Source organism: Mus pahari, chromosome 8 (assembly GCF_900095145.1).
Source record: "Mus pahari chromosome 8, PAHARI_EIJ_v1.1, whole genome shotgun sequence".
Classification (NCBI taxonomy): domain Eukaryota; kingdom Metazoa; phylum Chordata; class Mammalia; order Rodentia; family Muridae; genus Mus; species Mus pahari.
The window spans coordinates 49,298,675-49,326,508 of record NC_034597.1 but is presented as its reverse complement, the minus strand read 5'-3'; the positions used below and the strand labels follow the sequence as shown (position 1 = coordinate 49,326,508).

The following is a 27,834-nucleotide window of genomic DNA, read 5'->3' as shown; positions in this document are numbered from 1 at the left end:
GGATGGAGTGAAAGCTTTTCCTTGAAAATTATGAGACGGGAATATCCACTGTTTTCATTCAAGATAGTACAAAAGATTTAGCTAGAGAAGTGAGGCAAGAAAAGAAGTAAAGATACAAATAAGGTAAGCAGTAAGTTTTAGCTATTTGTAGACTTTTAGACTTAATAAACCAAGTTAGGCAAAGCAACAGAAGACAGATCAATAGGAATAGCAGCTTTTTAAATAGAAGAATAAATACTTTTATTTCATGAGCCATGAATGATGGTTTATTTGCCTTTCCGGGCTTTGATCATTCTCAGATATATCTCCATATCCTTGCCTTCTAGCACAGAGCGATATGCTTTGCCTTGCTAGCCTGGTTTTGAAGCAATATAGGCAAGAAGTTTGCCCTGCTGGGACTGCTCCTCCGGGAGACTGCTGGCTTTAGTGGTCTTTTTCCTTTCATCGTATTTATTTTAAATTTTCTTTGATAGCTTTTTATTTAAAATCTCTGTCTCCTTAAGAGTCAGCTAGACCCACTTCTTTCAGCCCAGGCAGGGGCAGAACATAGTGGGACTCATAACTACTGTTGCTAGTGTGTTGTCAATAAGCACAATGTAGTTCTTCACCAGGGCTTGGTGCAGACCAGCTTGGTACTGGGTGCATTGCAGATGAAATCAATGATTCTTGTTTTTTGGTTCAACACTCAGAGCACCAGAAAACGTTCCCCATATCCAACCTCAGGGCAAGGTACTTCTTATTGCCTCCAGACTGTGTGTAGGCAATGAAGACCAATGTTGGGAACACCCCATCCCAGCTCATAGTTCTGCTTCTTGTGATAGGGCTTTCTCCATCCCCCTCTCATGTAGTCCTTGTGCCAGTTGTCCCAAAAGATTCCCGTTGCTCAGTGCTGGCTCAAAGAGGAAGCAAAAAGCTTCATGGTCTGGTTTTCACAATAGTGACTTTTTTCAAATCCCAATAGCAAACATACTGGCAATGAAAGCAGACAATCAATCCCATTGATAATAGCCTCAAAGGGATTAAAATACCTAGGATAAACCAACCAAGAAAGTAAAAGCCCTCTGTTCACTGTAAACTATAAAACAATGAAAAAAAATGTTCAAAGACAGCACACACAAAAAGGCCTCTCAATCCCTTGGTCAGTAGAATTAATATTGTGGCAATGGTCTTTTTTTTTTTTTAACTAAAAGTGATACATACAGATTCTATACAGCCACCATCAAAATATCAAAGGCATTCTTCAAAGACAGAATAAACAAATCTAAAATTCATTCAAAGTCACTAAAAAATTCAAATAGTCAAAGGAGCCCTGAGCAGAGAGAAAATTCCAGAGGTATAAAAATACTGGATTTCAAATAATATGATAGAGTAGTATAGTTCTCAACTTGTGGGCTGCAACCCATTTGAGGGTTTAACAATCTTTTCACAGAGTATATTATGATTCATAACAGTAGCAAAATTATAGTTATAAAGTAGCAATAAAAATAATTGGGTATGATTTGGGATCCCCACAACATGAGGAAGTGTATTAAGGGGTTGAAGCATTAGGAAAGTTGAGAATCACTGCTATAGAACCATAAGTAACAAAAATATCTTGGCATCAGTATACACTACACCTACACTAATACAGTAGAACAGAGGAGCCATAAATTCGCCCACACAACTACAGCTATCTGACTCTTAACCTAGGTGGAGAAATGGCCCCACAGATTAGAGCATATCTCTTGCAGAGAACCCAGGATCGGTTCTCAGCATCTACACAAGAAATCATAGCCATCTGTAACTCCAGTTCCAAGAGAGCTGATGTCCTCTTCTGACCCACGCAGGCACTGCATGTACACGGTACACAGACAGGTACCCACAAACAGATACATAAAAAATAAATAAATACAAATTTTAAAATATTTATACATTGAAGAAAATAATCTTTTTAACAAAAGAAGTAAAAAATTGAGGTATGTACATGTGGAAAGAAAGAAAGAAAGAAAGAAAGAAAGAAAGAAAGAAAGAAAGAAAGAAAGAAAGAAAGAAAGAAAGAAAGAAAGAAAGAGAGAAAGAGAGAGAGAAAGAAAGAAAGAAAGAAAGAAAGAAAGAAAGAAAGAAAGAAAGAAAGAAAGAAAGAAAGAAAGAAAGAAAGAAAGAAAGTAGATCCCCACCTATTTATTACCTTGTACAAAACCAACCAAAAATAGAGGACAAAGTGACAAATAACTCAGGTGTAAGAAATGAAAGTAATGTAAGAAAACACAGAGGAAACACTTCCAGAGATAGGGGTAGGGGGTTGGAGGGGGTGGAGGGGGTGGAGGGGGGACAACGACATCCTGAATAGGGTGTTGGTCACTCTAGAAGTATTAGAAAGAGATGACAAATGGCATTACATCAAGCTAAAGAGCCTACATTGTAAAGGTGACAGTCAGTGAAAAGACTGCCCCTGGGCTGGCGAGAACCCTTGACCTATTCATCCAATAGAGGATAATATCCAGAATATAAAATATGGAACAAAAAAAAGTAATCTAGCCAACAAATGTCACAGTACCTGGGAGGCTGAGGCAGGAATACAATGAATTTGAGGCAGTATGGCCTACATAGTGAGACCTCATTACAAGAGCAAAAGAAATCTTGTCTCCCAAAAGTAAAATGACTAACATCATCAAGAAAGCAAAAATGTGCTGCCAAGACAGTGATGGCGACCCACATCTTTCATCCCAGCACTCAGGAGGCAGAGGCAGGCAGAGCTCTGTGAGTTCTGGGCCAGCCTGGTCTACAGAGTGAGTTCCAGGACAGCCAGGGCTACATAGAGAAACCCTGTCTCAAAACAAACAAGTAAAAAAAATAAGAATAAAAAGAATAAAAAAAAAAAGAAAAAAGAAATGCCATCAAGGAAGCAGAGGAAGAGGAGCCCTCACACCCTGTTGATTCAGATGCTAATTAGTCCAGCCACTGTGGAAATCAGTATGGAGGTTCCTCGAAGAATAAAAATAGAACTACCTTATGATCCAGCTCTTCTACTCAGGGTGCCAAAGGAATTAATTAGTTAATACTCCAGAGGATTAGTTTAGCACACAATCAAGATACCTCCATAGCCATGTTTATCTCAGCCCTAGTCACAATTGCCAATGCATGGAATCAGCCTGTGTGCCACTGTGTCAAAGTGTCAGTGGGTGAAATGACAAAGGAAACGAGGACTGTATGCCTCACACAGTACAAAACAAAATCACGCTATCTGCAGAAAGAAGAAAGAAAAGCAGGTAAAACGGAGATCATCATGTTAAGCAATACAAACTAAATTCAGAAAGACAGTATTTTCACTCAAATACAGAATCAGAAAGCACGGAGACATAAAAATAAAGAAGACTGAGGGAGGCACAGGAGAGTTCAGAGATGCCCTGGGGATAAGAGTGAGTAACTAGGGGTTTGGAGTGTGAACATGATCAAGATGTGCATGAGAATTTTACAATTAAAGTCATTGTTTTATATAATAAAATACACTACTTAAAACATAAAATAGGCATGAAGTGCAAGTCACCCTCGAAAAGGGCCACCGTCCAGCTCTGTATCATTGGGGCGTGATGTCACAGGCACACTGGAAGGTAAAGAAAATCTGGGAAGTCTAACAAACCCAAGCACTCAGGAGAATTCTGATTATCTGGCAGGTCAAAGAGAGACTGATGGCTTTTGCTCTGAGGGCAGGGGTGGGGGTAGCTGAGGCCAGGCCACCTGAGAGGAACAAAGGTAGGAAAGATACCTTCGTGGAGGGGTTGCTTGTTTGTTTGTTTTAATTTAAAATGTTTCTTTTGGTACTTTCATATATTAGTACTTACATCATTCCCATCCCTCCTTCTCTCAGTCCACCTCCCTCCCCCCATGTCCCTGATTCCATCTCAACTTCATGACCTCTTCTTCCTTTTTAATTATTATTATAAATAATCATTATTATCGCTTGCCTGGATAGGCAAACTCAGGCCTCATGCCATCCTGAGAAGCTATTGTCAGGCAATGGCTACCAGGGAAAAGGGAAACCACTCTTTACTGTGGATATGCCCACTGCTAGGGCCCCGTGCTCCGGTGTATGGTCCACATCCACCCACAGTCAGAGACATGCAAGAAAGACAGGGATGTTTAGGGGGATCTAAGGCTGATGAGGGAGAAAGACAGAGGGTAAACATAATCATATTCCATTGTACATATAGATGAAATCCTCAAAAATAAGGAAAAAATAAAGAACACAAAATGCACTATATTATAAACTTCATTAAAAAAACTTGTAAATATATATAATGTCTACAAATATATATATATATATATATATATATATATATATATATATATATATATATATATATCATATACATCTCAGTGAACCTCTACATAGCCAAAGCAGATATTTGGAACTGAATCAGTAGAGCTTCACACTGGATTTTACAGTTTCACTATTGAATATATTTTAAAGAATTTATCCACCACTAAAAATGAAAAATCCATGACAGGTTAGAACTAGAAAGACAACTAGCTTCATATCAAAAAAAAAAAAATGGTTTCTTTTAAGCACTCTTAAATATTTAATATATGGCTAACGCAATTATATTTACTGTTATCCAAATTATATTTGCAAACAGTGTGCATTGGAAAGGCTTAGTGTAGAAGGTATAATTTTTCTGTTTTTTTTTAAACAAATTTATTGAAATACAATTTTTAGTTTTGATATACATATATGTTGTGAAAGGATGCTCACAGCTAATTAAAATACCCATGTGTGTGTGTGGAAGGCACGGGTACAGTAACTTAAAAACCATGACAGAAGTCGTAAGAGCAAACAGACTGTGTGGTACTCTAGCACTGGGCATGGAAATGCTTGATATTTTCTTATTTGCTGTACTGACCCTTTGGTCATTGTACACTACCATCTTTGTCTCCCTTTTGGCTTAGTCTATTTTATACAATGTACATGTAGCTTCTCCTAATGAGTTTTGCTTCTGGCTTATGCAGAGTATCTTCCAACCACTTATTTTCAGACTGTGTATTTACTGGTGAGGGGAGATTCTTACAAGCAATACGTTGCTAGAATTGTTTCTGAGTTTATTCCATTTTTCTCCCAGCATAAGTTGTTCTGGCTAGATTAATGTCAACTTGACACAGCTAGTTATAAGAGAGGAGGGAACCTCAATTGAGAAAATGTTTCCATAAGATCTGACTGAAAGCAAGCCTGGAAAGCTTTAGTGATTGATGGGGAAGGGCCAGCCCATTGTGGGTGGAGCCACCCCTGGGCAGGTGGTCCTGAGTTCTATAAGAAAGCAGACTGAGCAAGCCATGAGGAGCAAGACAGTAAGCAGTACTCCTCCATGGCCTCTGCATCAGATCTTGTCTTCAGCTTCCTGCCCTGCTTGAGTTCCTGTCCTGGCTTCCTTCAGTAATGGACTGTAACAACCCCTTTCTTCCCCAGCATGCTTTTGATCATGCTGTTTCACCTTAACAACAATAATCCTAGCTAAGGCACACATCTTTTCATTGGATCATGTGATCCACTTATTTACTTTCCATGTGATTTGTAGAGACTTGTTCCTGTTTTTATGTTGATTTCTTTCTGGTGATTCTATATTCATTCTCCCCTTTGTTTCTTTATTCCTCTGTTTATCATTATGATTTGGTGGTTTTCTGTATTAGTAGGGATTGATCTTCTTTCTCTCTTGTAGACTTAACTTTTGAGTGGACCCTGTAGTTTTGCACATTATTATGCTGCTAAGTATCCTCCCCATTCTGGAGAAAGCCCTTCAGCCACCCTGGCAGTACTCAGCCTACTTGTCTACAGGACAGCTTTGCTGACTTTGTGCTCTTGGCTGACATCTGGATGCCTTTGCAGGGTTGAATATGATTTCTGCTGAGAAATATTCTGATAGGCTAATGGAGGGTTCCCTAGATGTAACTTGGCATATTTCCTCTTTTCAGAATTCTCTTTTTCTTGGACTGTTGGCAATTTGACTGCAATATGATATAGAGATTACCTTTTGATAGCCAAATCCACTTGAGGCCCATTGAGCCTCCCAGCTCTGGTTGTCCCCATCGCTCCTAAAATTCAGTACATTGGGAAGCTGTTGTTTTGCTGAACTTATTTTCTATGCCTTTTCCCTTCCCTCCTTCTTCAGGAATTCCTGTAATTTGAAAATGTATTTACTTCATAATGGCACAGATGTCTTGGGACATTGTGCTTCATTCTTTTTATTTAGAGAAAGAGTTATCTCAAAAAACATACCTTTGAGTTCAGAAATTCTTTCTTCTGCTTGATCAAGTCTGTGGCTTGAGATTTCTACTGAATTTTTTCATTTTATTTATTGCATTTTTCAAGTAAAGGTTCTCGTCTCACTCTTTTAGCGGCTTCTCACTCTTTGCCAGATTTCTCATTCAGACCATGAATGGTTTCCCTAACTTAATTGAATTGCCCTTTTTCATTCTCTTGTATCTTCTGAGGTCTCCTTAGAGTCATTGTCTGGGTCCTTTGCAGGCAGCCTACCAATTTCTTTACTTTGAGGTCTGTAGGTAGAGTTATTGTGTTCTTTTGCAAGTATCATGTTACCTTAATTGGTCAAACTTCTTGTATCGCTCTATCAACATTTGCACCTCCCGTGGACCTGTTATCACTACCAATTCTATAAAATGATTTTTCTCCTAAGCCTTGAGTGCTGTTTAGTATGTTAGTATGCTACCCAGGCTCTGGCTCCCTGTGGATGCAGAAATATCATCTCCACAGAGCTTCCTGGGTAATCAACAGCTTCGTTTACGGCAGAGAAAACCCTGTAGAGCCCCTCTAGAGAGCTCAGGCAAAGTAACACACTCACACAGTAGTGAAAGGGCCATGCCAGGCTTCATGGGTTGTGCATAGGTGGGCTCGCTCCAGCAAGCCTGGATATGTATTGCATAGTGGTACCCATCAGTCTCTATGGGACTTGCAAGGATAAAGTCATCCCAGCAGTCTAGGACCCAATAAGGATGTAAAGCACACAGCAGCAGATAGGCACAGGTGGGCTTGTCTTGAATCAGTGCCCCTGGGCGGTGGCATTTTTCTTACCAAAGAGCATCTTCCTGAGTTAAGACTGGCTCCAACTGACCAATGGGGCAGCTGAGGCAAAGCCTTCATTCGTTTATAAAACCATCCTATGCCTCTGTCTCAGCTTTCCCACAGCTTCATTGGGTGTTCCAACATTCTACTCCAATGTTCTCAGTGAACAGCGACTATTCATTTGATTCTGGGTCTTCCTTACAGGGAGAAGGTGCCTCTAGGCTACCATTTTGCAAGTTTTGAGCTGTTTGTTATGTCTTCTGTCTATCTTTGGTTGATTTGGGGGGTCCATTTTAAGATAAGGATGCAATTTCATCCTCTTTGCAGGTGAATATTCATCTTAGCAAGCACCATTGTAAAGACTTTCTTTTCTACATAATTTTGGTACACTCATCCAACATTAGTTTAATATGTATGTGTAGGCTTATTTCTGAACATTATTTTGTTCCATTATTCAATGTTCTTATGCCACTGCCAGCCTGATTTTATTAATACTATTTTGAAATAAAATTTTAAATCAGAAAGCATGATACCTTCAATTTTGTTCTTCTTTCTCAAGATAGCCTTTTCTGTTTAGGATACAGTGTGCTATTATTTAGAATTTTTATGACCCTGGAATCTTGCTTGTTCTAGTTATATAAATATTTCTGTGAAATTTAGATATGACAGTAGTAATTCTTCTAACCCATGGATAGGAGCCATTTTCCCATTACTTTTGCCCTTACCAATTTTTTTACTGATATTTTACAATTCTCTATGAACACATATTTTACCTCTTTGGTTAAACCTTCCTTTTAATATTGTTGTAATTGGGATTTTTAATTTTCTTTTCAGATAGGTCATTATAAGCATTAAGGGAACATGACTGATTTTTGTATGTTGAGTTCATTTGTTAATTGAAGTGTTTTGTGGAAATTTTAGGATTCTCTACATACAGGATTACATACATTTGTAAAGAGAAGTAAGTTCACTTCTTCCATGTTAATTCTGGTATCTTTTGTTTCATGTTCTTTATAATTTATCTGGCTGGGACTTCTTTTTTTATTAGATATTTTCTTTATTTACATTGCAAATGCTATCCCAAAAGTTCCCTATACCCTCCTCCCGCCCCTGCTCCCCTACCCACCCACTCCCAATTTTTGGCCCTGGAATTCTCCTGTGCTGGGTCATATGAAGTTTGCAAGACCAAGGGGCCTCTCTTCCCAATGATGGCCGATTAGGCCATCTTCTGCTACATATGCAGCTAAAGAAACGAGCTCAGGGGGTACTGGTTAATTCATATTGTTGTTCCACCTACAGGGTTGCAGCCCCCTTCAGCTCCTTGGGTGCTTTCTCTAGCTCCTCCATTGGGGGCTCTGTGTTCCATCCAATAGCTGACTGTAAGCATCCACTTCTGTGTTTGCCAGGCACTGGCATAGCCTCACAAGAGACCTCTATATCAGGGTCCCTTCAGCAAAATCTTGCTGGCATGTGCAATAGTACCTGGGTTTGGTGGCTGATGATGGGATGGATCCCCAGATGGGGTAGTCTCTGGATAGTCCATCCTTTCATCTTAGCTCTAAATTTTGTCTCTGTACCTATGTCCTTTCATGGGTATTTTGTTCCTTATTCTAAGGAGGAATGAAGTATCCACACGATGGTCTTCCTTCTTGGTTTTCTTGTGTTTTGCAAAATGAATCTTGGGTATTCTAGGTTTCTGTGCTAATATCTGCTTATCAGTGAGTGCATATCTAGTGACTTCTTTTGTGATTGGGTTACCTCACTAAGAATGATATCCTCCAGATACATCCATTTCCCCAAGAATTTCATAAATTCATTGTTTTTAATAGCTGAGTAGTACTCCATTGTGTAAATGTACCACATTTTCTGTATCCATTCCTCTATTGAGGGACATGTGGATTCTTTCCAGCTTCTGGCTATTATAAGTAAGACTGCTATGAACATAGTGGAGCATNTGTCCTTATTACCAGTTGGAAGATCTTCTGGGTATATGCCCAGAAGAAGTATTGCTGGATCCTCCGGTAGTATTATGTCCAATTTTCTGAGGAACCACCAGACTGATTTCCAGAGTGGTTGNACAAGCTTGCAATCCCACCAGCAATGGAGGAGTGTTCCTATTTCTCCACAACCCTCGCCAGCATCTGCTGTCGCCTCAATTTTTAATCTTAGCCATTCTGACTGGTGTGAGATGGAATCTCAGGGTTGTTTTGATTTGCATTTCCCTGATGNCTAAGGATGTTGAACATTTTTTCAGGTGTTTCTCAGCCATTCGATATTCCTCAGTAGAGATTTCTTTGTTTAGCTCTGTACCCCATTTTTAATGGGGTTATTTGAATTTCTGGAGTCCAGCTTCTTGAGCTCTTTGTATATATTGGATATTAGTCCTCTATCAGATTTAGGATTGGTAAAAATTCTTTCCCAATCTGTTGGTGGCCTTTTTGTCTTGTTGACAGTGTCTTTGCCTTACAGAAGCTTTGCAATTTTATGAGGTCCCATTTGTCAATTCTTGATTTTACAGCACAAGCCATTGCTGTTATGTTTAGAAATTTTTTCCCTGTGCCCATATCTTTGAGGCTTTCCCCCACTTTCTCCTCTATCAATTTCAGTGTCTCTGGTTTTATGTGGAGGTCTTTGATCCACTTAGACTTGAGCTTTGTACAAGGAGATAAGAACGGATCAATTCTCATTCTTCTACATGATAACCCTGGCTGGGACTTCTAATACATTAAATAGAAGTAGTGAGAGTGAACCGCTTTGCCTTATTCAGATCCTAGAGAGGAAGCTCTGGTGGTTTCTCTATGGGTTTTGACCATTATGTTATCTTTCGAATTACCATAAATATCCATATTGTATTTAGTTAAGTTCCATTTATTTTATTAATAGGTTTTATTATACTCTTTCTGTTTCATTTCTGTTCCTGTGATAAAATGCCCGGACAAAAACAAGTTAGGTAAGAAAGGGCTTATTTCAGCTTATAATTCCAAGTCATGCTATCACTGAGGGGAAGTTATGGCAGCAGGAGCTTGAAGCAACTGGCACATCACATCTTTAATCAAGAAGAAAGAGGAATAAATGCTACCTGCTTGCTTGCTGCTTGCTGCTTGCTGTCTGCTTGCTGTCTGCTTGCTGCTTGCTGTCTGCTTGCTGCTTGCTGTCTGCTTGCTGTTTGCTGTCTGCTGTCTGCTTGTTTCTTGTTGCCTGTTTGATTGTTGCCTGCTTGCTGCTCACTGCTTGCTGCTTGCCACCTGCTTGCTTGCCACCTGCTTGCTTACTTGCTGCTTGCTGCCTGCTTGATTGCTGCCTGCTTGCTCACTGCTTGCTGTTTGCTGTTTGCTGCTTGCTGTTTGCTGCTTGCTGCTTGCTGCTTGCTGACTGCTTGCTTGCTGCTTGCTGCTTGCTGCTTGATTACACTCAGATCTATTTCTTATATGCTTCAGAACTCCTGTCTAGGTAATGGTGTTGTCCACAATAGTTTGAGTCTTTCCACATCACAATTAAGACAATCCCCCACAGACTAACCCACAGGCCAATCAAATATAGACAGTTCCTATAGGAACTACCCAGGATTAGGTCAAGTTGAAATTTAAAACTATTACATATAAATAAATTCCTAGAAGCATACATTTCCCAAGATTAAATAGGAAGTATGAATAGACCAATAATAACTTTGAATAAGCAACCAAATGTCTCCCTACAATGAAAGCTCAGGATCAGGCAGCTCTGTGGGTAAATTTTACCAAACATTTAAAAGAATGAATGGCAATATTTCTTACACTCTTCCAAATATAGAAGGGGGCTTAAGTGGAAATTTCTGGTTTCTTAAGAGATTCAGTTGTGTCGTGTGATTTTTTTTTTTTTGAAAGCTGTCTTATGAGAGAATGTTTTGCTGAAGCACACATGTGAGGAGATGCTTTGCTGAGAACAGACTGTGGTGTTTTCCTGGAAGCTGTCTTGTGGAAGGGTATGTGATATTTTGCAGGGGTGGACACTGGGAGGGTAAGAGATATTTAGAAAGAATGTAAGTATAACCCCACAGAGACTGAGAGGACGCTCTTGCATTGGTTCCCCTTCCCATGCTTTGCTGGTCTTCACTGATCTTCACTTGTCAGGACTTTGTAAGAGAAAAATGTCAAAGAGCTTCTCATGGTGTTCCAGAGGCTTCTTGCTGCTTCTGCAGACTCATGCTGACTAGGCAGAGCCTCGTGTTTTCTTTTGGATCAAGCTGCTGGTACTGCTTAGTGCTTGGTGTTTGGGACTAGACTGCTGATATCCTGATAATGAAGATTGGAATTTCCCCCTTCCCAAGAACTACTTCTAAACACAGGTCCACATCCCCCATTTCCTATTAACCTTTCTTTCATGCTACCTCTGGTCAGTGGGCCAGAAGGAAAGTCGAAGTGTTTAAAAACCCTTATTAAAATAGGTTTTGAGAAATCTAAGCCTACAGGGGACTAGTGTCAAATTCATTTTGTGGAGCCATAATCTCTGTGATATCAAGATCAGATAAAGACACCACAGAAAACTATCCATTATTATCTCTGATAAACACAGATGCAAAAATATGCCCCCAAAGATACCAGCAAACCCAATTCAACCACACACACCAAAGGCCATGCACTGTAACTAAGGGGACTACATTCAAGGTAAGTTCAACGTTCATGTGTTAATGTGACTTGTCACATTAACAGAATGAAACAGAAAAACCACATGACAACTTGATTCTCTCAATACGTGCAGAACAAGAATCCAACAAAATCTCTCCAAATAAGCTTGTCAAAGGCAATTATGGCTAAAAATATAAAATATTCATTGTTCAAGCTAGGCATGCTTTTTCTTCAGCCAAGTGCTAGAATAGAGAGCAGAGATGAGCCAAATTAAACGAAGATGGCACAAAGACAGTCTCGCTGGGCACTCTTCATCTCGCTTTGAAAATGTTTTCCAGGCAACAAATGTGCACATTTATTCTCAATCCACTTCAGGCACACACAGACATTTCAGCCTCTTGCTGGCTTCTCTGAACTGCAATAGAGATCACTTGACATCTGTAAGTAAGGGACAACATGACATTTGCTTCCAGGTTAAAGGTTAAATGCATTTGTCATTAAAGTGCTTGGTAAACCCACAAAACAGTCATTTGGATGGGGCATCAAATACTTAATGTGGTCAGAGACACAAACAAGAGAGCAGATGTTCACATCTGGTGATGACAGAACCAAAAGAGTTTTTTTTTTTCCTGAACTCCATTCCTCCTTTGCATAATCACTTTCCAAACTTCGTTGTTGCTTTTTTGTTTTTGTTTTTTTTTGTTTTGTTTTGTTTTTTTGTTTTTTTAATATCTGGGAGAAGATACAGACGAAGCATCAGAATGTGCATCCAAGGAAATGGCATAGAGTAAACGCTCCTTCTCTTCTATTTGTTTCTGGCTCATTCTAAACTCCTTAAAAGGTCGCAAATAGTAATTGCATAAAGATGTATTTATTTTACATGTATGAATGATTAGCCTGCCTGCATGTATGTATACCATGCGCATGCCTGGTACCCACAGAGGTCAAAAGAGAGCATCAAATCTCCTAGTTCTAGACTTAAAATGGTTGTGAGTTACCATATGGGTGTTACATCTTGTTGAATCACTGGCTAAAAGGGTCCCACAGAAACCCCAAATATTACAGACTATTGCCAAGCCTATTGGTTTCTCTCTCTCACCTGATGGTAAGGCTCTATTAATGAAGACAACACATATGTCATCCAACATCTGTCAAGTCCAGCAGGCACCCAACGGGAAGCTTCACTCCTACTGACTAGTATTCATAGCGATAGAGCGTATTCTTCACACTACCAGAGGAGAAAGGTAATCACACAGCTATAAACTCAGCCTGAAATATATACTGGTACAATAATAGTAAGGCGAATGTTGTAGGAGTAACCTACCACATTTTTTTGGATTTAAGGCCTGATCCATGATATAGTACTCTGACAGTGATAAAGTGGCCAGGAACCCAAGACTAGATAGGTCATGGGCCTAGGGAAAAACCTAATCCTGTTCTACTAAAGTCATTCTTAATTAAAGTCATCCATCAGCATTCTGCTATATCTGTAAGTCAGGGTCTCACTCAACCCTCACCAGAGAACCTTCTTCTTGCAGTCAGTGAGAACTAACACAGACACCCACAACTGGACAATATAATGAGTACTAGAAGCTTTGAACCACTCAGTTCTTAACTGAATGTCATCTAAATTCCTTCCACTGAAAACCCCTGTAGACATAGTCACCTGGCGGAGAGCAGATCTCCTGACCCTGTTCTGATTCAAAAAGGGGGAAAGCAAGATCCTGTGTCCAACACACATACTCAGTCTGGATCTGAGGGTGAGCCTGCATTTGGAGCTATCCTTGTGCGTTGAGAGGGTGGCACGGGAAAGGTTATGTGTCTATACATTTGGTGGTTAGTGTCTAGGACCTCAGTCAGGGTCGTCTCCAGCCAACTTTGCAAACGAGGTCTGAATAATGCCAGGGTTACAGAAGAAAGGAGGGCATCAATCTATCTCCTTTTGGTCTGTTTCTGTGCCATGTGTGACCCTCCATCCTAAACTTGCGATTCATTTTGGACCCTCAAACAGCTCAACAAAAGAAATATGTCTCCCTCCCTTTCCTTGTTGTGCACTGTTCTATGGCACTCACTGACAGCTGAGAGGCTGAAGCCCTGTCCTAACTCAAGCTGTATAATCACAGCCTACCGGGAAGGACAACTTGGTGTTCAAAACCTTTGTTGTCCCTAATCCACTGTAGACTCTGACACCAAACAGCTGCTGTTTTGCTCTCCATGGGTCTCTCAGGCCACACAGATTGAAGGACCCCTCCATTTCTACATTGATGTGACAGCACCAGGCAGTGCTATCAGAATATTTAGATATGTACCCAGTCCCTCTGGCCCCAAGGAAGAGAATTCTCCAGTCCTCAACAGATGTCACTTGGCCCCCAGGAGGCTGGCTTTTCTCTCTTCTAAAAGTCAGCTGAGTCTTAACCATTTCCATTGCCAGTCCTCAGTGCCTGTTTTGTAGGAACAAGACCTTAATCTGCATCAGGAATGTGGAAACTGGCCTATCCCAGCCCATCTCCTGTTTTCATAAATAAAGAACCAAAAGAAATATTCAGGGTATATTGAATAGAAGAGACTTTATCCTGGCAAAGGACAATCAAATGAACTGGCTACACCCTGAGCTGGTCCCCAGTGCTCAGCAACGTAAACAGAGTGGGTACAAGAAAAGTAGCCAACCACCCAAGTGGCTACAGCTTGGCATCTGCCTAACTCTGCCTGTGGTATGATGACTTGGCCACCTGTGATTGGCTGAAACAAATCCCTAGCCTATATTCCTGTTAGGTGGCAGCTGTTTCCATTCTAGGCCTCGGTTAGAAATCCAGGTGAAAAGCAGACTCTGCTCAATAGAAGTAACAGGGATCTTACTGAACCAAAACTGACCCGCTCATTTGTATGTTATCCATAGCTGTCCTTCTGCCCCAGTAGCAGAAGTGACCAGTCACAAAGATGTTCACTCTCTGGCCTTCTATAGGGGAACAAAACGGCTGTCCCTCTGGCTCTTGGCATTTTTCCAGCACAGCAGTCCTACAACCTCAAGTACCTTTCCACTCCACAATCATGATGGTTAGTGTTAACTGTTCACTTGACACAGTCTGGAGTCATCCAAGCAGGAGGAACTGTTTAGGTTGGGTTGGCCTGTGGTCAAGTCTGCAAAGGATGTTCATGATTACATTAATTAGTGTTGGAAGACCCAGCCCTAAAAGCAGGTGGCCCCATTCCCAGGGTTTGGGTCCTAAGCTACATACAAAAGGACAACTGAGCACAGACATCCTTTCTTCTCCTTTCTTGACTGCGGACATGATGTGACTTGCTGCTTCAAGTCCCTACCAACTTCACTTTCCCAAAACAATAGACTGGGGCCTGGAACTGTAAGCTAGAATAAGTTGCTTTATCCAGATATTTTATCACAGCCTCATAAAAGAAACTAATAAACTGATCAACCACAGAAGTTACAGTGACTGTGACTTCCGACCTATGTTCCAATATACTGCTTTTGTTGTTCCAAGCCCGTGTCCTTCCTACAAGAATCTCATCTGCAAGGCAGAGGAATGTAGTTCAAGACCAGACTGGGCTTCTCAGAGAGAAGGGATGGAGAGGAGAGGGCCAGAGGGGAGGAGAGAGTGTGAAGAAATTCATTCAAGATTCACAGAGCATGGCCTGATGCATAAGAGCACAGCAGGTGGGAAAAACAGACTCTTAAAAAAAAACACAACAACAACAACAACAAAACAAAACAAACAAACAAAAAAAAAACCTGAGCAGCTACTGGGGCTGTAAAAAACCCAGCAGAATGAATGGATGCTTTAAATAGTCAGGGAGGAACTGAGGCAAGTGGGGTTGTAACATTCTAGGACTTGGGACACAAAGGAAGGAGGCCTTTATCACCAGTGTGGGGGAAGCATCCTGCGGGGAGGCTGCTAAAGGGACTCTGAGCAAAGTATCTTCTGCCCTGAAGGGGTCACACTCTGCTTATTCACCAGGTCTCAAGCTGGAGAACTGATGGGACCCTGGCATGTTGGTTTTTTTCCTTACACTCTTACCTGGTCCTCTGCTGGTGTCTAAACTCACTAAGTTTCAGCTCACCTGCCAGGGCCTTTCAAGGAAGTGAGAATAGAGTGTGCTCCCACAGGGGTGGAGTGGGGTGGGGGGTCACTTGGCTCTCACTAGAAGGATCTAAGCCTCCAACCCCTCCACTAGGTTCTTCCTTTGCACAATTACAAACATGCTCCTTGATGTGGAATGTGAAAGGGTGGAGGGGGAGGGTAGAACAGAAGAAAACCATAAGGCAGAGAGAAGAGAGAGGGCTGGGATGCTGGACAGGTCTCTGAAGGAGGGAGCAGTTCTTTGGGGGAGTTGAGATTAAAGGGCACAATTGAGAAAATAGGTAGGTAAAATTCTCTGCCACCCTTCCCTCTCCCACCTGATGCCATCACACGTAGAGGAAGGATTGTCTCTTGGATGCTGACACTCCAGTGCTCACTCTGAGATGCAGTTGCCTTGCAATAGGAGTAATAGGCAAGTATTCAGATGTGACTAGGTCCTGAGAGCTCTTGGAGTGACCTGAGTGTGGATGGGTTGTTGTTGGTCCTCCAAAAGGGGTAGCTGGCCCCCCAACCCTCCTGTTGCTTTCTTTCCATATAACAGGAAGGTCCTCACCAGATACAGGCCTTCCATCCTAGACAGCTAATCTTCGGAACCATGAACCAAGCAGACTTCTTTTGCTTACAATGTGCCTAGTCTGAGTATTCTATTCAAGCCACAGGGCACGGACTGAGACGGAGGGATCTAACTACAATAAGGTGCAGCTGCCAAATATTTTCCTGTGACTAAACCCTCTGCTCTGAGAAGAAAATGTCCTCTGAATATGTTTAGGTTGGCTTTGTATGTCGCATATAATTAAAGCCAACATCACATTGAGGGGTGTGTGTGTGTGTGTGTGTGTGTGTTGCTAGAAACTGACCCAGGTTTGTACACATTGAGCAACTACTCTACCACTGAGTTCCACCCCAGCCCTGCCTCAATATCTCTGTCAATAATAAATGAATATGCATGAGACCCTAGGTTCAGTGCCCAGTACCACAATAAATAAATGTAATTAATTAGTGGATTTTATAATCTAAACTATGAACTCATTGGATGAGAACTAACTGCAAATGTCCTTGATAATGTGTCATCTCCTTTAGTCATATGCATTTCTTGGCCTAGTTGAGAAAACTATCTTTTTAATAAGTTGTATGTACAAAAAATAATCATTTTGTTATAACATTGGAATGAAAAGGCAATCAATTGGCATACAACTTAAGTATATTGAGTAAAACAAATGAAGACATATAAAGTTCTAAGATTTGTATTATTTTATTGGTCTGGGACTCACTGTTAACAGTTATGTACCCTGTCATCTCTTAAGAAACTGAAGACATGCCAGAGATGAATGCATGTATGAGCTCCACCTTGGGGACCCTCAAATGTGTGTGCAAAACCCAGTCTTCTAGCTGACTAGCAATACAGTTTTGATCAAGTGGCTCAGTATTTCTTTAGCCTCAGTTTCTCCCATTGTAAGATGATCTAAGGCTCTAAGAGAGCAGGGGAATCTGATGCCCCCTTCTGGCCACTTTGGGTACCTACACACATGTGGTACCAATAAACTCACAGGGTACTAATACAATCACATTATCTTTAATTTTTATAAGTTTAACTACAATAATATGGTCTAACAATGGCAAAACAGTTGCATCTTATTGTTATTTCAACCATCAAGTGAGATAACCCAAAGCTCCCACTACCATAGCCCTCATCCATTGTTGGTTTCTGTTCATCTCTTAGGATAGGTGAGAATTAAGTGAGATTGTGGCAGACATTCAGTAAATGGTAGCCCTGACATGGAACAGATGGTTATAAATATAAAGTTATGAAACGGAGCCTACAAGCCTCAGTGATGCACTGTCTCCTAGTCTACCAAAATGACAGAAACTCCCCTAAAATAATGGCTGTAAGAACCCAAGAATAGCCAGAAGCCAAAAGCGATTGCATCTGCCCTCGAGGACCCTGGAATTCAACCACCATGTGTCTCTGCCTGTGCCCTAAAGAGTACACAGTGCCATGGAAACTCACATGGTCATGACACACTAATTGCCCACAGGAGAAACAGCTTCTGTCTGCACAGCTTGCATTTGACAATTCCCTCAAAGTGAGGCCAAAGTAATTACAGATGGGTCTAGCATCCCCACCTCCCCTCCTCCACTCAGCGTAAACTGGCCATTTGCAGGAGAGATTCTCTCTACCATTCTGTCCGTTCAGGACTATCTGCTTTACAATGTGTTATCCTAGAGCATGGTCACAGAATAAACAAAGTGGGCAATGTCTTCAGGAAGAGCAGTCTCATAATCTCTCTAAATGTCATCAAGCTGACACAGCCAATAGCAGGTGGTGCTGTTAGGAGACCAGTCCTTGCCTTTATCATGATGGACTCCCACCTCTCAGGGTGACAGAGAACGTGTCATCGTAGCCACATCAACAAATATGCAGGAGCTTTGTCCACCGGCTTGCTGGGAGTCACAGGCACATCTCTAAAGAGTCTAAACCCTGTCATTCTCTGAGAAAACTGAAGCAGAGAGGCCAGGTTAGCAGGATTTGTGACTGGTATTCAATGATAGAACCACGGCCCTTAGAGACCCCACAACAAGTGTGTGCCCCTTCCTACAGCTCACCCCATTGACATTGGAATGTACGTCAAGAGCGTCCATAACCACAAAAAAAAAAAGAGTTGGATTTCCATGAAAACAGGCTCGCCCGCTCTCCTGAGCTAATTCTATAGCAGCAATAATGTTCCACTGGGCATAAAGAGAATTTGCCACTGCAAGGAATTTACTTTTCTTTGTCTCTTTATGGAAGTGGAAGATATTCACAACTGAAGAAGAAAAATGAGCGAAGAACAATCCAAGGCCCCTCTGAAATGCCTGCTGGAGCTATTTTTACCTTTTCTCATTCCACTGTAACAAAAGCTTCTAAACACGGACTTGGAAAAGCCACATTTTAATGCAAGCATCTGGAAAGTTCCCTGCGAGCAAGAGCCATACATTACCCTTCTTTGTGTCTACCGCAAAGCAGAAAATGAAGCGAGGAAACAAGATCGGGTACAGGAAGGCATGATGGCCCAGTAACTGGCAAGAAAATGACAGTGACAGTGGCCAGGACAAGGTGCTCCTATGAAAATCCTGTCTGGGCAATTTGCCTCAGTGTTAGCTTAACATTTTACATGTATTTACTTGGAGGGAGGGTGGCATGTCTGTCCTGGTTGGGTTTTATTGTCAGCTTGACACAAACTAGAATTATGTGGGAAGAGGAACCTCATTTGAGGTGATGCTCCCACCAGACTGGCCTGTGGGCAATCCTCTGCTACATTTTCTTAATTGATAGTGTGGAAGGGCCAGTCCACAGTGGACAGTGCCATCCTGGGCAGAGAATATTGGGTCTTATAAAAGACCAGACTGTGCAAAGCATGGTGAGCAAGCCAGTAAGTTCTAACCCTCCGTGACCTCTATATCAGTCCCTGCCTCCAGGTTCCTGCCTTGAGTTCCTGCCCTGGCTCCTTACAGTGATGGACTGTGATGTGGAAGTGTAAAGCAGAAATAAACTCTGTCCTGCCCAACTTGCTTTTTTAAATCATGATCTTTTATCACAGCAATTAAAAACCCTAAGACAGAAATTGGTACAAGGTAGTGGGTTATAACTAGACAGACTTGACTATGTGTTTTGGGTAGGATTTGGCACATTTGGACTTTGGGTTAGAAAAGCCATTGAGTGCTCAAAGCTCAGTGGGCTGATCTCAGAAGATAAGGATTTGAGAGCAATGCACGTCAATGGAGGCTTGGCTTGTGAAGTTTTAGGGGTTAGTTGTAAAGTTCCTTAGAGGCTCCTTGGGGCCTCTCCTATATTTTGAATTCAGAATCTGTAGTTCTGGTTAACTGGGACTAAAGAACCAAATCAACTGTGATTAACAAAAGACTGGAACCACTAAAGTGAAACCTTCGCTTTGACGGGAAAATCAGTTACTGGTCAGCTGGGACTGAAAACTCAGCTTTGATTAACATGAAACCAGCATCCTTGTTCCCCAACCTTCTGAGATGTCTTTCCTCAGGGTCACTATACAGAAGCCATGGTCCAGTGGGGGCCAAGGCTGCATCTCATGCTGGCAGCTAGACTTGGTAATTTATATGAGTCACCAAGTGATACTGGTGTCGAATGCAGGAAGGGGTTATGAAGAGCCGCTGATGCTTAGCGCTCTGTATCAGAGCTGGGGTCTCTGAAGCAAGGGTGGGAGAGGCCACTGATGATGGTGCAGCCTCAGTTACAGTAAAAGCCCCAGGACTGAGAGGTTTGGGGGAAAAGTTGAGACCTGATACAATGTGGCAGAGTTAGAGTCCCTGAAGAGAGCCCAGAGGAAGCCATTGGTGAAGTTGGGTCCTAGACACCAAGCACTGCTGAATGTTTTAGTTAGCTTTGATTTGATTGTGACTATACCCTAATTCTTCCCTCTTGGAGTAAGAAGGTGTGCATCTTATTTTTTTATTTTGTAGGAGTCCACAGTTGAATTTTTGGAGACTTTGATATCTTAGAGAGATTTTGAACTTTGAGGCTTCAGATGTTTCTAAGAAGTCTAAACTTTAAAAGCATTTTAATTTATAAAGACTGTGGGAATATTAGTCATTTATGTTTTAGATTATGACATTAATTATAAGATCTTGGGAATAAACAAGAAAGGAAAGGGTATGGTTTAATAGCAACGTATTAGTATGTCGGGTTGACAAGGGACCAATTGTTCTGGTTTTGTCTACTTGACTCAAGCCAGAGGTATCTGAGAAGAGGAGCCTCAATTGAGAAAACACCTCCATTAGACTTTTCATATCCACTGTAATTTCTTGATCAGTGATTGATGTGGAAGGGTCCAACTCTCTGGGGGTGGTGCCACCCCTGGGCAGGCAGTCACAGGGTATGTAAGAAAGTCAACTGAGCAAGCTAATAAAGAGGGCTCCTCCATGCTTTATTGGCTGCCTCCAGGTTCCTGCCTTGAGTTCTTGCCCTAACTTCCCTCAGTAAGGGAGTGTGACTCTCAAGTCACATTCACAAGATACAACCCATCACTGAAGCCAGGGCAGGACCCTGGAGGGCTGAAATGAAGCAGAGGCCGTGGAGGAACACTACTTACAGGTTTGCTCCTCACGCTTCCTCAATTCATTGTCTTATACACCCAGGACCACCTGCTCAGGGATAGCACTACCCACAGTGGTCTTAGGACTCTCCCACATCCACCCTTAAGTAATAAAATGTCACCAGAGACTTGCCTGCAGGCTAATCTCATGGAAGCATTGTCTCAATTGAGATTCACTCTTCCCATATAGCTGCAACTTGGGTCAAGTTGACCAAAAAACCAACTAGCATGTGTGTAGAGCATATACCACAGAAATCAGAGAACAATTTGTAGGAGTTGATTCTCTCCTCCCATTATACGAGTTCCAAGGATCAAACTCAAGCTGTCAGACTCCTTTACCCACCGAGCCATCATGCCAGACCCTCAGCCAACCTTCAGAATAAGATCGAAAGAGTTGAACCGCCTGGAAAGCTAGTAAATAAATGGAGTGGAGAATCATATTATGCAAATTTAAGCAGATCCTAGGAAAGATATTTTGCAGATTCTAAACTGTCCTATAGGGTGCACTTTGCTTCCTTACCCATCTCATCAGCTTTCTATCATTGTAACAAATATCTCAAAAATATCCATTTAAGGAAGGAGGGATTTATCTGGGCTCTTGGTCTCAGGTGTCAGCCCAGCGTCAGCTAGCTCCATGTTTCTGGGCCTGTGGTGAGCCAGTGACAATGGGCACGAATGTCAGAGAAGGCTGCTCACCTATGGCAACCAGGAGGCAGAGGGGAAAGAGAAAGGGACAGATAGAGATCAAGATAAATCTTTAGGGAGTGTGTCCCCAGCAACCCACATTCTCCAGTCAAGTCTCACTTCCCAGGTTCTGCTGCATCCCAGTATCCAGTGACCATAAAACCATCACTGAAATAATCCATCAGCCAAGCCAAAACCCTCGTGATTTTATCCTCTCAGTTATTGGATCTACCAGCTGGGGACAAAGGCTTAAATCTATGAGCCTTTTGGGGTACATGTCAAATCCAACCCGTAATACCTCCTAACCCAGCCTTCCGAGGAGAGCAGGACTCTCCTATACTGAGTGGTTGGCACTGCCTGGCATTGTTCTATGTACTTAGGATGTATCAGAGCTCAGCCTCAGAACAAACCTTGGGTTAGATGATATTCATGCACCCTGCTTACAGAGAGGTGGAACAAGGTCAGAAGGGATAAATCAGTTTGCCCCAATTTCACTGAGAAAGTACAGAGGAGAGCCAGCCATTCCCATTCTTGTATCCTGACACTAGTGTCCTTGTTCCCACCTTTGTTCACATCTCCAGAAAAGCTGGCTTCTTTCTCCCTGCTTCTCTACCTCATTTTCCATCTCCATCTCATCCCTGTCTCCCCAGCCTCCTCCCCTTCACCACCCGATGTCCACTCCTTGCTCACACAGCTCTATCACTTGGAATGTCTACGTGTTCTAACCTCATCTGAAAACTTACCTGAGAGACCAAATTTTCTTTTTTTGTTAATTAACAAATCTAAAAATGTATTTCTGTTACTCAATATTTTTATGTTTTCCTTTATGGGGTGGCTGAATCAGCCTAATACACAAATTACCTTCCATAGTTACTTTTAGATGGAAACATAGAAAAGCTACTTTAGCAATTTCATGTGGGTCACACATCATTATTAATTATGATCACTATATTATAAAACAGATCTATTGAACTTATTTCTTCTGCCCATTTAAAATGTGTGTTCTTTGACCATCTCCCCAAAATCACCCCCTCAGCCACTGATACCCACCATTCATTTTGTCCTATGACTGGTTTAGAATCTAGACATAATTCAGAACACAGTTTTGTTTTCTTTTTGTGCCTTGTTCATTTTATTTAACATGATGTCTCCAACTTTATCCATATTGGATAAGTAGTCTAAAAGGACAGGGTTTCCCCAAATCTTATGTTACTACCGAACAGTCTTGGGGCTGGGGAGATGTCTCAGTCAGTACATTGCAAGCATGAAGACATGCATTCTGATCCTCAAAACCCATCAAAACAGCTGGATGTGTCTGCCAGCTTGCATCTGTAATCTCGAGTTGGGGAGGTGGGACTAACGGTTTCCTGGAGCTCCATGTCTAGCCAACCTAGATAAGTCAGTGAAATCTAGGTTCAGTGAGAAACTTGTCTCAGAGAGTAAGGTGAAAAGTAACTGAGAAAGACACTCAATGTTGACCTCTGACCTCCACACACATATACACATGCACACACATACGTGCAAATATATTCATCCACATACAACATACACTTGCAAATTACTTGTATATTACTTTTGTAGAAACTTCAGAAGCCCTTGAGAATAAAAACTATATTAGAGCTCTCTCTAAATACTTACATGGAGCTAACCAGAGGATCTACTTCATGAATGTACACTGAACGAATATTAGAAGTGACTTCTCTTGTCTACTTTCTCCAACCTGGTGGAAATAATCATGGTCTTCTCCCTTCTAGGCTGTGAAGACCTCAGAGGCTGCTTTAGGGACAGCTAAGGGGTGAAATCCTATTAAACTGGGGGGGCTGTGTTTCTGTTTGGTCTATACTACTATCGTGTCCACTGTGGTAGCCTTTCCCATCTCCTAGTGCCAGGGTACCTAGTTATCGAAGGTGGCCCAAGAGGGAGCTAGCATGAAGGGGAACTGAGCTCTGCCTTTTTACCCTGCTATGGTTGTTAATGTAAATTGTCAACTTGATAAAATATATGATCACCTGGGAGGTGGGCCTCTGAGCATGCCTATGAGGGATTTTCTCTATTAGGTTAGTTGAGGCTGAAAGACTCACCTTTGATATGGTTGGCACCGTTTCATGGGCTGGTCACTGGGCTGAGTGAAAGGCAACAAGGGGATGCATTAGACCGGCATTCATTTATTGCTCTCTACCCTGGAGTGTGGATGTAATGAGACCAGTTCTTTCAAACTCCTGCCACTGTCATTTCCCTCTCATGGTGGGATATAATCTAGAACCATGAGCCAAAGAAGCCCTTTCTCCCTTAAGTTACTTCTGCCAAAGTATTTTATCACAGGAACAGAGAAGAAACCAAGACACCTTCCTTAGAAATCTGTAAAAGAGAGACACCCCCCAGCTCCATTAATACAATCTAGAAAGCCCGGTGTACCATGAATCCCTGGCACTGGAAGAGGTCTCAGAGAAGTCACAAGGTCACAGATACAGAGGTGGAAGTGGAGGAGGCACAGGTGGGCCTGGGGGAGAGAATGAAATGTTAGAACAAAGTAGCTATTGTCCTTCCTGCCCTGATCCCCTGCTCAGACTTAAATAGGACCAATGTGTTAGCTATGAGTACCAAAGTCCCTGGCATATCACGGCACCAGACACCTGGTCAGCTTTTTGTTGGAAAATTTGCAAATCCTGTCTCTCTAGCACAAGCAGTGCAGTGAGTTAGTTACTTCGGATATTCAGGGGGTCCTCCTGGTCATCTCTCCCACTTCCCTGATCTCCTCCAGTGCATTTCTGTTAGTAACAAGAAAGTGAAGGGAAAGCTAGGGATTATATCAGGCCAAGTAGCTATGTAAATCCCATAGTCAACTCCCATTCCATTCGCATCATAACCAACTCTAACCACAACCCTTTCAAGCTAGAGTTGTTGGTGTCTCTAACCTATATAAGATATTCCATTAGAATTACATCTTCATAGAACATCTCCTTTTCTAAGCAGATTGCTTACAGGTATAAGTAATATGATGACTAGGCTTTTGAAATGCATCCTTGACCCAAAGTTGCATGGTTTCTGTCCCAGTCTATAGACCTGAATCTCTACAGACTTCCCTTGCCACGATGGAATGGCCCCAGAACAGTGAAGATAGGAGACAGAAGAGCAGAGCCATTGATCAGATGCTCTCTTTCTTGCAAACATGAGTCAGGACTCTCTAAAGAACCAAACAGGTTTGCACCATCAAGTTCTCTGTGAGCCCTACAAAGTACAAAAAGCAGCTGTCCCAGGGCTCCTTTCCAAATGGCTCTTCCCTGTTGTGCCCTGTGTAGCCTAAGAAGCTAAATAGAGGGTTCCTTCTAATGCTCACTCTCTGAACCACCATTCCCAACTCTGTTTTCTAACTGTCCCCATGACTTCATCTCTAAATGAAGTCAACATCTCTGCATCTTAAGTGGTGTCTGAGTTCAGTGTCCATAGCTCCTTCAGTTTGTTACTTCCTGTCATCCTTTACACTAAAACTTGATGCAAGTGAGTCAGTAAGAGAAGCAGCCACCCCACGGCTCCTCTCCTGATGCCAGTACCCTTTCTCCATGGTACTAGAAATCTTCTCTCAAGGAAAACCATCAACAGAAAGAGAATCTGGAAGAGGGAAAAGAGGAAAGGGCATGTTGTAGTAAATTTCCAACCCAAATAAGCCCATGCAAATAACACACAACTCCATTATAATATTTATAAGCTGCACACCTAGATTGGGCAGATGTACCCCTACACTACTATATTCCCCAGCTATAAGATCCCTTTCTACTTGTGGCTTCTCCAGGCCACGTGGTTCTGCTCCATCTTCCTCCCACCTCCTCCTCCTCCATCTTCCTGTTTCCTCCCACACCTCATCTTCCCCTCCTCCTCCTTCTCTCCCCTCTCGAAAACTTCCAGCCCTACCTTTCCCTTCCAATGGCCAATCACAGGCTCTAGCCTTTATTTGACCAGTTAAAATGGGAAGAATGTTCATATGAAATCACCTGAGTATGTGATCCACTCCTTGTCAGGGCAGCCCCTCTTGAGGAAGCAGAATTAGTATCAAAATACAAACAGCACCAGGGAAATCCACAACAATTAAAAGGCTCTTTTGTCTCAGCTATAAATTGAGCACAACTATTACCATTATGAAATTTATAAGGTATAACATACACCTAATGCTCAGTCCATCAATTTTGTCAATTAGATAAAGCACTCTACCATTTATCCTAACTTAAAAGGCTTACAATTCTATACCTGAGTTATGTCCTGGTTTTAGCTTGTATGCCAACTGAAAACCATCCTCTCAAATCTATATTATCCCTTTCAATGCCAAACAGCTTGTGTTGGCTATGAGACTACAACCACTCTTCAACCCCATCAGAAATCTGAGAACGACTTAAATATTACCTGAGAATATAGAAAGCACAAAATGTAACTTCCGAACTTAACCAGTTTATAGAAACAGCTGACCACCCGGACAGTCCCTCCTTCCTCACAACATGGAAACCTCAGTCTTCAGCCTTCTGGCCCAGGATCATCTGACAGACCTTTGTAACGCATACTTTTGAAGGACTGATTACCCTGTATAAGCAGAGATTATCATCGACTATTTTACATAGTGTGTCCTTTTTCTGGGCAGTATTTTTTGTCTGTAGATGAATTGAGGCAATTCTTGCCTAGTGGCTATCTCGCCACAACTGGAGCAACTCCATTAATGCTCAATTTCTTCTTTAAATCCAAGAAAGGGGTGCTGTTGGGAGCAGACAGGTCTCTAGTCAAATGATCTTTAATAAATAAAAGGCCATAAATGTATTCTGTGGACTTCTGACACCTTTGAAGACTACCTATCTACGCAAAGCATTTCTGAACTGTTAAGCCTTGACTGCTCTCAGCCATTTCTAAGTGAAATATCTTGAAAACAGCCTTTTAATTAACTCAGAACCATGAGTTTGCTATCTGGCCCTTAACTTATATTGCTTAATCATCTAAAAGCAGTTTGTAATAGCAGTTACATAAGGACTGAGTCCAAGCTTTGTGTTCTTAAATGTGTTGCATAGGCATAATGCCTATATAGGAGAAACAATATTAATCCCAATTTTTATATCAATATAAGAAATTCATACCAATGAATACCTTAAATCTGTATCAAAGTAAATTCTGTACCAATATAAGAAATTATAACTTCAACCTTGAATCAACATATTGTTATGCAATGTTTGTTTGTAAATTTGATAACCTATCCCTATTTATCTATTCCTCTAATTTCTATATTACTATATCCTCCCTTTTCTCTTCCACCCCCCTCTCCTTTACCTAAGAAGGAAGGATAAAGAAGTGTATCTTTCCCTCCTTTCTTCATATATGCATTCCTTCCCTGTGACAATAAAGAAGTCCCTCCCAGGAGTGCTGAGGCCCAGTGGTGCATGGAATGGCATTGGACAGATAAACAGGTTGCTGCTTCCTAGCTTGGGCGGGTGTGAACAGGGTGGCAGAAAGCAGCTGCACCAAAGGGTAACTTAGAAATAGATAACCTGCAGTTACCCCAGTGCTTAGCGAAGGAGCAATAGATTTCATAGAGAAGTCATACTTATGAAGAGCCACCTGCTCTTCCAGTACCATGGAATGGGAAACAGCATAGCGTAGCTGAGCTGGGTCCTTGGAAGATATTAAACAGCCTTATCTGGGCAGTCATATAAATGAGACATTCCAAGTACAGACACCAGTGACCATAGATCAAAAAAAAATTTTTTTTCTAAATGGAGCCGACTGGCATAGCATTCGATAGGAAGGATAACACCACTAAGACACTGAAACGTGTCTCTAGCTGTTTTGGTGGAGGCAGTGGGAAGAAAAAGCAGTATGTGGTCTTGTTAACCATGAACACATTCATGCTTTCTACGAAATATGAAAAGGAAACATGACTCAGACTTGAGAGCAGAACAAAAAAATCCATCTATTCACACTCCCCTGCTACAAAGTTCATGACCACACAAAGGAAACCAACGCTACTCTTTTATTAATACAATAAACACGTTGGAGAACATTTAAGCATCTGAGAAAGAGGAAAGACATTATTAAGAACATGAGACATTTTAAAGTACAACCTCAGACAGACAAATACCAAGTTATGTGAAACTGGGACATCCCCACTCTTACAGTCATCAAACAAACCATCTTGAGAGTTTTCCATGTACATCAAGGATCTGAGACACAGGTCATTCCCTAAGGAGCAGACACAGTGCTTGCCCTTGAGGAACTTGAAACGTAATGGCATATTTCATTACTAAAACAAGTTCTTTTTTTTTTTT

General features: G+C 41.7%; 1 pseudogene; it reads right to left on the bottom strand.

Moving 5' to 3' along the window:
• Window positions 1–266: 266 nt before the first annotated feature.
• The window catches only part of LOC110325089, a 45,174-nt pseudogene continuing 17,606 nt past the window's right edge, over window positions 267–27,834 (bottom strand).